Source organism: Pelobates fuscus, chromosome 10, assembly GCF_036172605.1.
Source record: "Pelobates fuscus isolate aPelFus1 chromosome 10, aPelFus1.pri, whole genome shotgun sequence".
NCBI classification, from domain to species: Eukaryota; Metazoa; Chordata; class Amphibia; order Anura; family Pelobatidae; genus Pelobates; species Pelobates fuscus.
Window position 1 is genome coordinate 94,585,489 of NC_086326.1, and position 13,848 is coordinate 94,599,336.

The 13,848-nt window shown below is 37.8% G+C and overlaps 1 protein-coding gene across 4 annotated transcripts in view; it reads right to left on the bottom strand.

Annotated features, from left to right (window-relative positions):
• ZMIZ1 (zinc finger MIZ-type containing 1) overlaps positions 1-13,848 on the bottom strand; it is a 224,665-nt gene that overhangs the window by 83,227 nt on the left and 127,590 nt on the right. The gene's annotated exons all lie outside the window — the stretch shown is intronic.

Sequence of the window (13,848 nt, forward strand, 5' to 3'; positions counted from 1 at the left end):
TAAAATATGACTCCATTTTCTTTTTTAAAGATGATCCAGTACTGCTTCTCTGTGAGAAGAGCTGGATTCAATGCTTCGCAAACAGAAGCACTGGATTGGTGGATTGTGGCCACTGCCGCAAATGTGCTGTGTGTTCTCAATGCTTCTCTAAGTAGCTCATCTAACTGGACAAAAGTTATCACCATCGATTACTTCATTGTAGGAGGGCAGCACTAAAGCAAGGAGATAACGTACATGCTGGATTAAAATTAAGTTTAATGGCTATTTCAATCAACTTTAAAAAAAAAAAAAAAAACACACACACCAAAAACAAGAAACAGTAATCTAAACAGGTTTAGGAGCACACACACACACATACATATATATATATATATACACACACACACATTTTTTATTTATTTATTAGACTGTAAATATAATGAATGGAAGCTTCTCTGGCATTACCAGTACAGGCACTACTGATTGAAGTTGACAAACAAAAGAATGACTCTACTGATCATATGGGAGCACACACCATTAATACCTACTAGGATATACTGCACATCTATGGATAGGACATCACATACACATGTTCAGTGTAGGGGTGAAGGGATATCACAGTCACCTCTTGGTTGAAGAGGAATGGAAAGACATTAATGCTTAGAGATTTACTGCTGAAGGTAATTAAGGAACATTTATAACAGGCATGCTCTCTCCTACCAAAACAACATAACCAGTGTAAAATGTTCCCAAAACAGACTGTACTCTCTCTTAAAATGAATTAATGAGCATACGTTCAGACTTACTTTCTTGTTACCCAAAGATTTCTGTAGAATAATCAGTACGTTCTGAAGGCTATGCGCAGATGCCTTCTCATTATTATGGTTATGTACTGGCTTGCCTTGCATCATCAAAATGGCAAGTAACCTTGCCAGAAAATGGAAGCTGTGCTAAAAGAAAATATATTCCATATTATATTTGTTTCAGATGAGGTAATGAAACACCAGGCTAGGTTCAAGTATTGTTGCGAACCCTTTAAAATGAGAGTTCTCAAACACACAGGATATATCGGCAACGCATTGCTGAGCACTAACAGGATTAAAATCACAGATGTATAGAAAGCAAGCACACTGGACATAGGCCAGCCTCGTTTTATAGAGAAATGCCCATTTCAAAGAGATTTTCCCTGCCACCACCCAACTAAAGGAAAACTAACAGACTGAAATATAGACTACACCACCCAAAAAAACAAATAAAAGATCATGTAAAATAAATAATGAATAAGAAGTCATTAATATAAACAATACAAAACACTTTATGCCACCAGGAAAACAGAGAAGTAAAAAAATAATTTCCAGGGGAAAAAATGGGGTAAGTTAAGTCCAAGATGATTTTCTGCAGCTGACACACTCATCTACATTTTTCTCGCTAACAAGATTTTCCGATTTTAAACCTGGCTTGAATGAATAGCGATTGTTCCCTTCTGGTTCGGAAGGTGCTGCATTTGCTCATACCCCATTCACTGGCCTAGAATCAGTCAGGCCTCAGATGGCTGTTTCCATGGCAACTTTGTTCATTCAATACAGGCACATAATGAAGACAATGTGTTTTCCATTTAGATGAGTTTTAGAAGGGAGAAAACAAAAAAAGGAGCAAGAGGGGAGAGAGACAGACAGAGGGAAAGCAAAAAAAAATGGACAGAGAGCGAGAAAAAAAATGGAAGACTATAAGCAAGTCTAATGCAATCTCTGCTTCAGATATGATTTGTTTGTTTGTTGTAGTTTTTTTTTTACCTAAAATTCCTGTAAATAATCAATAGAAATATGACACGGATTTTGTTTTTGTTTTTTTAACTAAAAGTACTAAAATGTGTCATATCAAGGAATTTCTTCTTCGTTCTGAGTGATCCTAGTCAGTCGAATAATTGTGCCACAAACCACACACTTAAAATATGTGACCCGATGGTGTACCTCAAGGAAGAAACACGTAAACCACATACCTTAAACGTGTGGAAGTCCCAAACTTTTTCCATCAGGTGGAAAAATATCAACTCTAGAGGTAAGATTTGGGAATACTACCACTAAAGGTCTAGATTTAGAATAGAGTTTGTTGGTCAAATAAATAAGATTTAGAAGGTAGTGCATTTAGGATGTTCGGAACATGAAGATGACTTTGCACTAACATTATGTCAATGAATAGGTGGCACTGAATCAGAAATGGTGCCAGTCAGTATTTGTAAACGTATCATAGGACAACAATGAGGCTTGGAGGCTTTTACCGTTAACTTTTACCCTTACTACTTCCAGTGAATTATTCAAAAGAGTACAATTTATGTATGCCTGCATATACCATTGCACAAAGTGTTTCTGGTGTTTTGGGCCAAAACAAAAGTATCAAGGTGTCCTAGGATTCAAATATTCAAAATATATATATATATGGCCACCTATGTAACTTGGATGGTAATTTTCATTATACATATATATATTTTCAAGTGATTGTTTAGCATATACATATAATGCTGCTTAATAATTAGCCTTTTAAAAGGAATTAATGTATCATCAGCATAATTGGAGTATAGCTGCCTCCAAAATATATTCTTTGACAGTCAGTAGGTCCCAAAAGCAAGTTTTGTTGTAGAATCTAGCTTGTCTTAGAACTTCTGGAGTGGAATGTATGAGTGACAATTTTATAAAAAGAAAAAGTGCGGAGCGAGGAAAAGTACTGTATCTTAGCACCTATAAAAGCATCTTCTTTATTTAACATAAATCCAGAGCAATATGAACAAGATGCTACTTTCATTACATGTTCCTCTCCATGTGTATTATCTTGTATATATTTACACAAAATGCGTTTTTACTTTATTGACTTCAGGTGTAATAACATTGATTCCTCACTCGATGGGAACAAAAAAAAAAACTAGCTCATCCATGCGTGTTCCCCGAAAGGATGATAATGGGTATTCGTGTTAGATGATCAATAGTGTGTAACACAAGATGATTTGGTAAAAAATCGGAAGGGCCTATTCCTAGTCTGTAATGTGCCTCCCATCACATCTAGTTTCAGCTCATGGTCTATGTTCAGTGACCGTTGTCCTATAGCCGCTCGGCAATACAATTCGCAAGATGCTCATCCAGGTAATTACCAGGCCAAGCTCTAAAGGGGAACTGTTACTTCCCACAATTTTTACTATGGTTACTTATCCCCTGGATTAAAAAGATATACATTTTTAGGTGTACAAATTTAATTAAATGTAGAAATCTCTTTCTGTGAATTCTGTAAATTGGGTGCCTCCATCTTGGCTTCAGTTATTGTCGTTGATGTTGTTATCTCATTTGCTAAATCTTTCCTATAAATTTGAAAGGAAATGGAGATTCAAATTGAAAAAAAAGGTAATACAAATTACAGGTGCTCTTAAAAGTTTTATTCTATGGTGTGATTTTAAGATACGTGACTACGGTTCGCTTTCAAGAGTCCTCTGCAGTCCTCAGGTGCGCAAGAGTTACAATTTAGCCAGTACCACACATTGACACCCAGTTGCACAGATGTAGCCAAAAACTCATTATATACTGCTTTGGCATTTTATTTATTCTATGTTTCCAAAGATGTGTTACAAAAAAAATGGTATATTAGATTTATTTCACACTTTAAATTACAGGGATCACATATACATCGTAAATTTGTATATTGAACATATGATTAGTGTTTGATGTTGGCAAATTACTTTTTAAATCTGGACTGTTATATTCATTATCAGGCCTGGATAATTGTCAAGGTGATGAGATTCAAGGGATCAAATCAAAAAAGCATCACAAACGTCTCATCTTCCCAGTCTATATTGATAGCATGGTCGGACTAATGCATGCAGCTGTATTAACTTTTCCAGAAGTGCACAAATGATCATTTTCATCTTGTGTTGAAGATTTTCCAATTCCAGATTTTCTTATTTTTATTAAAGAAGTCATTACATACAAGTACTCCTTTACTTCCTAACATGCTAACAGAAACTTTACCATACAATGGGGTTTGATCATTAATTGAAAGCAGCAATTCTTTTTAATCCTATATTAGCTATTACACCGGGTATGTTTACCATGTTTTAGTATACGACCACAGATGTTATCAACACAGAAGGCTGTTTGTTGAACTTTGTTAACATACGTTTAGTTGAAGAGTATTACAGCAGTTTTGTAGAGGTAAAAAGAACAAGAAATGTTCTATGTGTCAGTATGGTGCAAAATAAACAAATACATAAATACAATGTTCTATGCTTTCTTTTGAATAGTTGTAAGTATATGCACATTTTTGTTTATTTGTTTGTTTGTTTGTGTAATTGCATACATTATTTTCAACCAAAGTTGTACTTTCAGGAGGAATACAAGGTAGGTATTTAGCATAATTAGAAAGCATCAGGGCAGAATCCTGGGAGCAATTTACCAAGTCAAACACTACAAACACTACAAGTTCTCTAAAGGTTTTTCTTTCTTTTTTTTAAATTGGGAATTTCACTGGATATTTAAAAATGGAGAAGCTGTTACAACATGGCAACTTCCATAATCAAAAATGTCAGACCTAAGAGTTTATTACAGTGAAATACAATGCACTTAATCTCGTTTATAATGATATGTTGCAAATGTTTATTTGAAATGATTGAAAGTTTTACACTAAGCACCATGACCACTTGAGTGATTGTATGTATGTGCATTGTGATGCTCTCTGGTGATGTGGATTCTATCCATTCAAGACTAGGCAAGTCTACAAATGGGTCTACAGTTAGGAAAGCATATTTAAATGGTTACTCCAATCACCATAACCAATACAACCTATTGTTTCCTGGCAATGAGGCAAACTGTTTATCATTGTTTTGCTCCCTTAGCTGGTTACATGCCGGGCTCCAATGCTCCCTGTTGACACGCTCACGACTTTTGCAGAACCCAGAAGCTGCGGCTGTCGCCATTCGTTGACTGAGAGCTTCAGCTGAACGCCCCAACCAATGTATGCAATTCTGTGCAATGAACTTTGTACATAATTGACATTATTACACAGACCAGAATTCCAGGCTGGCTTATGACAACACAATGACGTTGCCAGAGGACTTACACCTCCGTCTGCAAAGACGTTAGACTCCATATATGCAGCACTTGATAGTGGAATACTGCACATACAGATTCCAGGTACCATGACCACTTCATATCAGTGAACTTACAATGCTTGGAGTAACCCTTTCATTAGAGTCCTCCGAACCCAACCGTATACTTTTCTGCCCAAAGTAGGTTTATTTAATTCTTAATAATTATTAATAAGCTCTTTCCGTGCCTACATTAAATACATGACAGGGAGTTGTCTCAACTTCTAGTCCCAGGTGTGTTATTCGTAATCCATTAAATGCAGATCACTAAGTGGTTATGGTTTGGAGCAACCCTTTAAAATGTTTAATTTGTTTTTATTTAGTTTAATTTTTATGGACATTGTTGATTTTAAAAATATAAATAAAATCAAACAATACATTTCCAAAGAGGTGACCAACAGCTTACCAGGCTTGACTAGACCACTGCAAGTTTTATATAACAGAAGATGAAGCCTTGAGGAAGCTAGAAGGCAGAGGTTCTGCACTCTGAATGGCTGTACCTATTTTACTTGTCTGGTTCGAATTTAGTCTTTTATCTTTGGATTATGGACATTCCCGTTCCACAGATTGAGGAAAAGAGCCAAAAACGTGGCTCAGGATAATACTACCAGGTTTATTTATTCAAAGCAGTGAGGACTCTATCATACACTTCCTGAGCAGAGGAAGGTGGGGTGGGGTGGGGTGGAGGGGGGGGGGGGGGGGAGCAGCCTAGGATCCACTCCAATCATCATTTTCAGCCTGCAACAAACAGGAAACATGTTGTTTTTCATTTTCTCAATCTTAACTTTAACCCAATCCTTGCTGCCTGACCTGAGCCAAAAATCTAATTCTTTCAGATGCAGGCAGAAGCCAAGCAAGGGCAGAGAGACAGAAGACAAATGACTGGAGCCTCGACTCATGTGCAACACCAATGTAAATTACAAGGTGCCCTGCCTTGTTATATGGATCTTGTCTGCCTCTAAGAAGGATGAACGCCCTTTTCAAAGCAAATTTCACTCTCTCCCTTAAAAATCCTAATTTACCCAGCATAGCGTCATACCACTTTGTACTGTCATTCAAGAAGGTCTATGTGAGTCTTAAATACAAAACTAGCATTGCCAATGATACTTATGTGGGTAGTTCAGTAGAAGTTGTCTACCACCCTTTTTACCTGATGGTATAGCTTGTGCATTATAGTCAAAGAGAACCAAGCCTTGTACAAAAAAAAACTCAATGCGTCTAAAACTCCAGATAAAATGTAGTGAAAATAAGTATTTTTAAATATAGTAAGTCAAACTCTTGAAAGTGCACTGTAAGTGTCTGAAAAGACAAAATAAATAAATAAATTAAAGTTGTCACAAAATATTGGCCACTGTCATGTCTAAACTGCTTTAATTGTGTTTGTCCCTTGAAACAATACGCAATGAAATATTGCTCTGATTAGATATAATTCAAAAATCACACACTTTTTCTTTTTACCGATCATCTTTTTAAAATTGTAATTACTGTTTGTTTACCATTTAAACATTTTTTTTTAAAATTATTTCTTTCAAGAAATCCTGTAAATGCATTCTGGGCCTTGAAAAGTTAGCATGAACCCAAGGGAAGTCAGCACGTATGAAACTATTCCATTAAACTCCCCATCTCTCAGCAACTTAGCTTGGAAGGTTTGTTAGTCATGTTCCACTGATGAGGTCTGCAAGTTGCCGTGAGCCGCGGTATCTACACACCTTGAAGCCTGCTACTAGAAACGCCTTTGTTCTGACTTCCAACTAACAGAAGAGTTTTCTTATTGTAGTCTCTCAAAGGCTTTGCCTGCCACTGAAACTCACCTCCACAGATTCACAAAGAATGGCCAGTTTTAAAACTGCAGACAAAAACATAACGGGAAAATGATTTTAGTGTTCCTTACACATTAGGGACTTTCAATCTGCAGGCAGCCAAATTTAGCCAGTCCAGTCTCTGAAAAAGTCTAACTGTGTGATGCAAGAGTAGGCACTTCAACTGCACCTACACAAATCACTGAACAATCTCAATATTGGAATGGTCCACAATGCTGTACTCTAAAAGCAATGGAGGAAAAAAATGCCAAAACTTCAGATGTATTGCAAGACAAGTCATTAGAAGCCGAGTTTCTCGGGAAGTAGCAAATAAGGATCTCAAATAAAGGGACAGATTACGGACACGCAGGAGCAAAAAAGACGATGCCCATGATGAGCTAGGCTAAACACATTGATAGTAAAACAATAATATGGTCACATACCATACACAACACATGTTTTAATGATGATGTGAAGCTCGGATATCAACATAGATGTAAGATCTTTACTGGGCCTTGAACAAAGCAGACCTCAATGACTAAATACAAAAAGAAAATACTATTTATAGTGAGCAGCATTTATCTATGCCAAGCCTTTTTTCCTGAAGGTGAAATTAATGTTTGTTCTGTCTTCAGAAGGTATGCATATATTGTAGTCATATGAATATCTCAGATCTACTACACAGGATAGACTTTGCAGTGTGGTTGGTGCATATAGGATAGAATTGTGAAATGCAATCTCAAGGGTCACTGCAGGCAAAAATACTAAATTGAATATAGATTTTTACGTCTAAGTGTCATAATAGCAGTAATACCATCTGCTGAGACCAGGGAATGGCTGACATGTATCAGCCAATCATTATCCATCTGCTGTTCCAAATGTATACAGCCCCATAAATATCTGTGTAGCGAGCATTGTGTGGGTTATTGAGTATATTTCTTAGTATTAACTTTTAAACATAAGAGAGTGAAGCAAACTGGAAGGTCAATCTAAGAAAATCATAACTATAGACTGTAAGCTCGTTTGAGCAGGGCCCTCTTCAACCTATCGTTCCTGTAAGTTTTCCTGTAATTGTCCTATTTATAGTTAAATCCCCCCTCTTATAATATTGTAAAGCGCTACGGAATAAGAAAGACACTACTAACAACTGCCATGTGTCATTCACACATGTGACTGATGTATAGCGCTCACACAAAGCAGCTTGTATCCTGTAAAACTCTGGATATTTTTATTTTTTACCTTTCACTTTCGTGCATTACTTCTAGGGAATAGGACACATGTTTTTGTGACCAGCCAAAAAATACTACTACTACTAATTATAAAGCAGAATGAGATACATTGGTGCACATTAGGTACCTGCAGTGTTCCATTAAACGCTCAGAGAAATCATTGTACAGGGTGAGCTTCCCTACTCTAATTCCAATATATCTTGCTTAGGAGCTTTGCTGCTTTAATAGAGAAATCCAAATGCTCTCAAACACGGAAGGCTAAACTTAAATCCTAATGTAAACCAGTGGATGAAGGTTGCTACATTGTTTTCATTAGCTGGCAGTGTGAAGCTGACTGTTTTTCGGCAATGATTGCGCCTCTGAGCCTTTGACGGTTTCAGCTCATGTTTACCCGTAACACCCTAATAATACTATTGTTCTGCTCTCAATCTAACCTCTTATCATTAAAACACCAGCATTACGCGGGATCGAGTGACAGCGCATCTTGCGGAATTTGATGGAACTTCAAACCAGGAGAATAGAGACGATTTAATCGAAGAGAGAAGAAGATATAAAAATATATCAATACAGCAATGAAGCATAAATTAGAAATAAAAATGCAATTGCCAGGCTACTTGCAGAAGCTGTAAGATCTTTTGGTGCTCCGAAACTAGTCAAGAGTTTGTATGATTTTGGTGTTTAAATGACCACTATAGTGCCAGGAAAACAAACTTGTTTTCCTGCCACTATAGTGCCCTGAGGGTGCCCCCACCCTCATGGCCTGCCTCCCGCCGGGCTCTAGCATGAGGAAGGGGTTAAAGGCTTACCTTTCTCCAGCGCCGGGCTCCCTCGGCGCTGGGGGACTCTCCTCCCTCTTTGGCTGAATGCGCATGCGCGGCAAGAGCCGCGCGCGCATTCAGTCAGTCCATAGGAAAGCATTCTCAATGCTTTCCTATGGACGCTGGCATCTTCTCACTGTGAAAATCACAGTGAGAAGCGCGGAAGCGCCTCTAGCGGCTGTCAATGAGACAGCCAGTAGAGGCTGGATTAACCCATATGTAAACATAGCAGTTTCTCTGAAACGGCTATGTTTACAGCAGGCACGGTTAATCCTAGATGGACCTGGCACCCATACCACTTCATTAAAGCTGAAGTGGTCTGGGTGCCTATAGTGGTACTTTAAGCAAGAAATGTATGAAGTAACTTGCCAGCAACAGTAGTTTTAAGTAGGCATATCTTTCATACCATAGTGTCAAATACATCAAGCCCAAACAAAATGTCAAATAATTAAAAAAAAAAAAAAAAAACTGAATATTGCATCATCCATAAGTACTTTCACATTTTATGCACTGTTATTTTCACCTTGTTTTATTGCTAACCTTTGTTTGTTGAACATATGATACAAAAATACAGAAAACATTTATATTCGAGGGACAAAAGAAGAAGGGAAAAAAAAAAACATATTTGCTGTTTGAAACATTTTAACTGTTTGGCACATTTTTAAAAAGGGTAAAACCAGCTGAGCGTGTTAACATTTAGCCAGTTATGGTCTAACTAGTAAGAGTCTAGAGTAGCTCAAACACGTCCCTTTCATTTTTTATTGTTTTTAACTTTTGTAACCAAGTATAGTAAGTGTCCAGGAGTCTCCACTTGACTTGGGCTTCTGAGACACGCGCAGGGCCCAACTTGCAAATATTTCCTATGACCTTTAAGTACTCTGCCAATTTTAAGGTGGCAACCTTCAACACAACAACATGTGAAGGAGTAATTTAATATTTAAAGCCAGAATGGTATTATAATGCAGTTTTCTTAATGCTGGGGACACACCACACACGTTGACCAAATATTTTCACCGGTGACGTATATATCTAAGAATAAGTACTATTGCCAAGCCCTACATATTAGACATATGCAGGCTTTCAAGGCGATGCCTCTTACATTAAATCACACTACATCCGGATGTGCCCGCTTGGCTGAAGTATTTAGCCGTGTGCAAATCTCAGGCTTACAGGATCCATTTGTATAGAGAGGGGAGGAGGGAGAACGGCACACACTGCAGCAGTTAGACAAGGGGGGAAGTTGAAGCTAGGACACTGTGAATTTTAGACACAGCTCAGCCTGAAAAGATGGAAAATAACTGGCTCGTTTCAGATCCACACCCAGTTCTGGCCATCAAGTAACCAGGGGAGGCAGAAGAAGAAAAACCGCTGCACTATCCTTGAACCGCCAGCAGCTAGGATTAGCGACGCTGCACGTTAACCCCTTTTTATCCCTTCTTCAACACGTTACATGGTACTAACTTACAACAAATGATCCAGTGCATCGCTATAACAGGATTAGTCCATTCCTCACAAGTACTGTGCAGTGAGAATCTACCAGCTCTGTTTTAGCATGCGTGTTTCCACAATTCATCTTTGTTACATTTGGTAAAAAGAAAAAATTAAGTGTTTTACCATAGCTCACTTGGCACAATACGTGGTGATGCCATGTAGCTGCCTGCTTAGAATCCAGGCTATGGACCTCCTCTAAAAGATGGAGGCAAGAGTCCAAGCACTGTTTCACAGTTTTCTGTATTCCATTCATTAATTTGTGTGTGCCTAAATCCAGAGTTTTGGGATGGGATTAGCTATTTCAATCTTGAAAAACCTCTGAAAACCTAGAGCTTTCAGGTACCTACAGAGTTAATCACAATTCTCCCAGTTGGGACCACCTATCTCTGTCTGCCACAACTTGCTGGCTCATCTAAAAGTACATCCACTTTCAACATTCCAAATATGTGATCTGTTTGTTAAAGTACTTCGTTGCAGTGTACAGATTTAAGCCATTTAAGGATAATGTCACAGTCTGATTCTATAACAGCAATATAATGGGTTCTGTTCTCCTCGGCAGCCAGGCAAAAAGTAGAACAGGAGTAATATCAGAATGAAAATCTGTAACTTGGGTTTGGGGGGGAGTGATGGTAAAGTATTCTCCGAATTCAATCAATGGATGTCATACACTGTTATTCACCGTTATTCTAAGCACAGGATTATAGAAGCGGTGATGGAAGTCATATAAAGATAAACAATATTATAAAATTAATATAATTAACCGCTCACATAAAACCCAGACTTCTTCACAGCAGTTGCCTGGCTCACTTAGTTCGACTTTACTCTACAATGACTGCTCAGAACTAAATGAATACTTGGCACGACTTAAAACTCACGTTAACCCTAAGATCACCACGACTCTTGCCATCTTTTCACGTAATCTGTAGTACAGCAACTCCATTCCTACATGATTAACGATGAGTGATTGACTGTTTATTGTTACTCTCATATAATGTACATTAAAAATGGATATTTAGTGAAAATATGTTCGTTCTACCGGTCCTATCATAATTACAAATTCTAATGATAGGAGGTTTGTACATTAAAAAGGCAAAGAGGCTACATGGTCCAAGCTAATTTAGCTTTTCATTGGAAAAGGAAGGAAGGAGGACGGATAGTTATTGTTTATACTGCAGGGAGACAGCTTTAGTCTATTTATAAATACAAATGTTTAATACTTTCTGTATTTTCATATATCTCACTGCAGATACTTAACAATGGTTTGAACACTATAGTGTGTAGACCATTGGAGAGCTAGGTTCCAAAGAGAACGTCTACGTTAATTAAGAAGACTGCAGTATCAGCCAGCTACTACTTGACTGTAAACTTGCTCTCCGGCAGAGCAGAGAGTGAAAGCTGCGCACAGGCATCATGCCACTACTGCCCTCTGCCATTCTGCTCTCTCCAACTACTTGTCTGCTTCACTTGGCTTTGTGCTTGCAAATAAGAAGAAAAAAAACCAAACAAAAATCCTGCTTTTGTGACAGCTGTGTCAGGAACACTTTGTGACTGTTTACTCACGCTTGGATAGGGCCAAATGTCCACTTCCTTCCAAAGAAAATCTGCACCTGCAGCAAGCAGCCATGGGAGGCAGTTCTGGCCAAAACGTACTCTGCAGCCAAATAAAGGATGGGCTGTGCGTTTTAGAGTAATGACCGTGATAAGGCTACAACAATACATCAGAAGAACTGTTAACAAAGACTTTCTTAACTGGCAGTGATTTTGTGCCAGCTTACATAGCTGGTGATTGACTAGATGTAGTGTTGCCACGTGTTTCAACTTTGAAAAGGGACAGTAACGTATTTGGGAACGTTGTCCTGGAACAAATTGGAGACAACACTCTACATTCTAGCAGATGAAGCCTTTATTTCTCATTGGTACTCAGTCGTTTACTCTAAATCATTTGGTAACCATAAAACGCTATTTTGACGAGTACACACATGAGCATTACCAAATGAGTTCACATGAGCATTACCAAACGAGTTACTAAGACACAGATTTTGCAGAAAGAGGCCTAAGTATCGCCTTGAACAATATCTGATCTAGCAATTAGCAATACTAGGGTCAAATATAATCCAGACAAGCCATGGAGAAAACTGAAATCTGACAAAACTGGCAAAACCTCAAAATGTGTGCCGTCAGTCTCTGCACTGGTCATAAGTAACTGTTGTTCAAATGTGTTATTATAGAGGGAGCCAAAACCTTTGAACATCAGATCCCACCAATAAATGCTCTCTGCACAGACTTCAGATAATAATTTCAGCTTGGGTCTTGACCATCAGCTGTAGCCAATAACCATAACCAAGGAGTCCCAATCTTGATTACTCTTTAGATTAAGGGAAACATAAGGAAATGCATTAAATTAAGCAGTATTTACTTCTTTGTAAGAAAAGTTGCAAACTACGGGGCAAAAGCAAGATCACTCTTTAGGCCACTTGAACTATAATTTAAATAAGTAAATAATAATTATACGTGTTTCTCAAAAATATGTAAGCTTTATCTGAAAAGAATGTTTATGGCACAACTACAATTAAAAATCTCTCAGAGAAAAAGATAGAGAAAGATTTCACATCTGCTTAGAAAAACAGACTTTTCTCTTCACACACACAGACAAAAAAGAACCACCAAATCAAATGTGTATTTCTTATCTGACAGCATGTAAAAAGTAAAACTTACAACAAAGAGGTCCACTACAGGGTACAGAAAACTCTAAAAAAAATCTAATAAAAAAAATGTAAATCTTGCTGCGAGTCAACTACATTTCACAGAGCTAGTTTTGACTAAAGCAAAAAAAAAAGAAAAAAAACAGGGAAAAAAGCATTTGAAAGCAGGAAGATAGGAGATTTAAAAGGAGTTTGCCAATCAGCTGTAGGGAATGTTTCTACATCAGTGATGGTACCTCTATGCACCCCAGCCTGGCCAAGTACCATGTGAATTTGTGTTTCAAAACATCTGGGATACCAAGAGAATCTGTGACTCGTCAGTCTTGAGGAAACTGGTGGATTTTTTAACTTGGGCTCATAGGAAGACAGTGAAATACTTAAAGATCACTAGGATGTTGGAGGAAACGAGGGGTCTGCAACCAATTTATGGATCTGGTCATTCAATGAGGGTATTAATAAATCACTGTTCTAAATGGTCCACATTTTTCAACTGCTGATCAAGAACCTACTGCAAAATAGTGAATGATCAGAACTTTCTAATTATCTGTCCTGATTATTAGGCAACATTAGTCTTAGCAGCCTTTTGAATCCAGCATCAAAAATAAAATGTTTGCAAGGGAAATCTGAATCTTTGTTTCAGATTTGCCAACATAGGTGGTAAGGTAAGAAGAGCTTACCACCAGGCAAATATACCCTTGAAGTCCA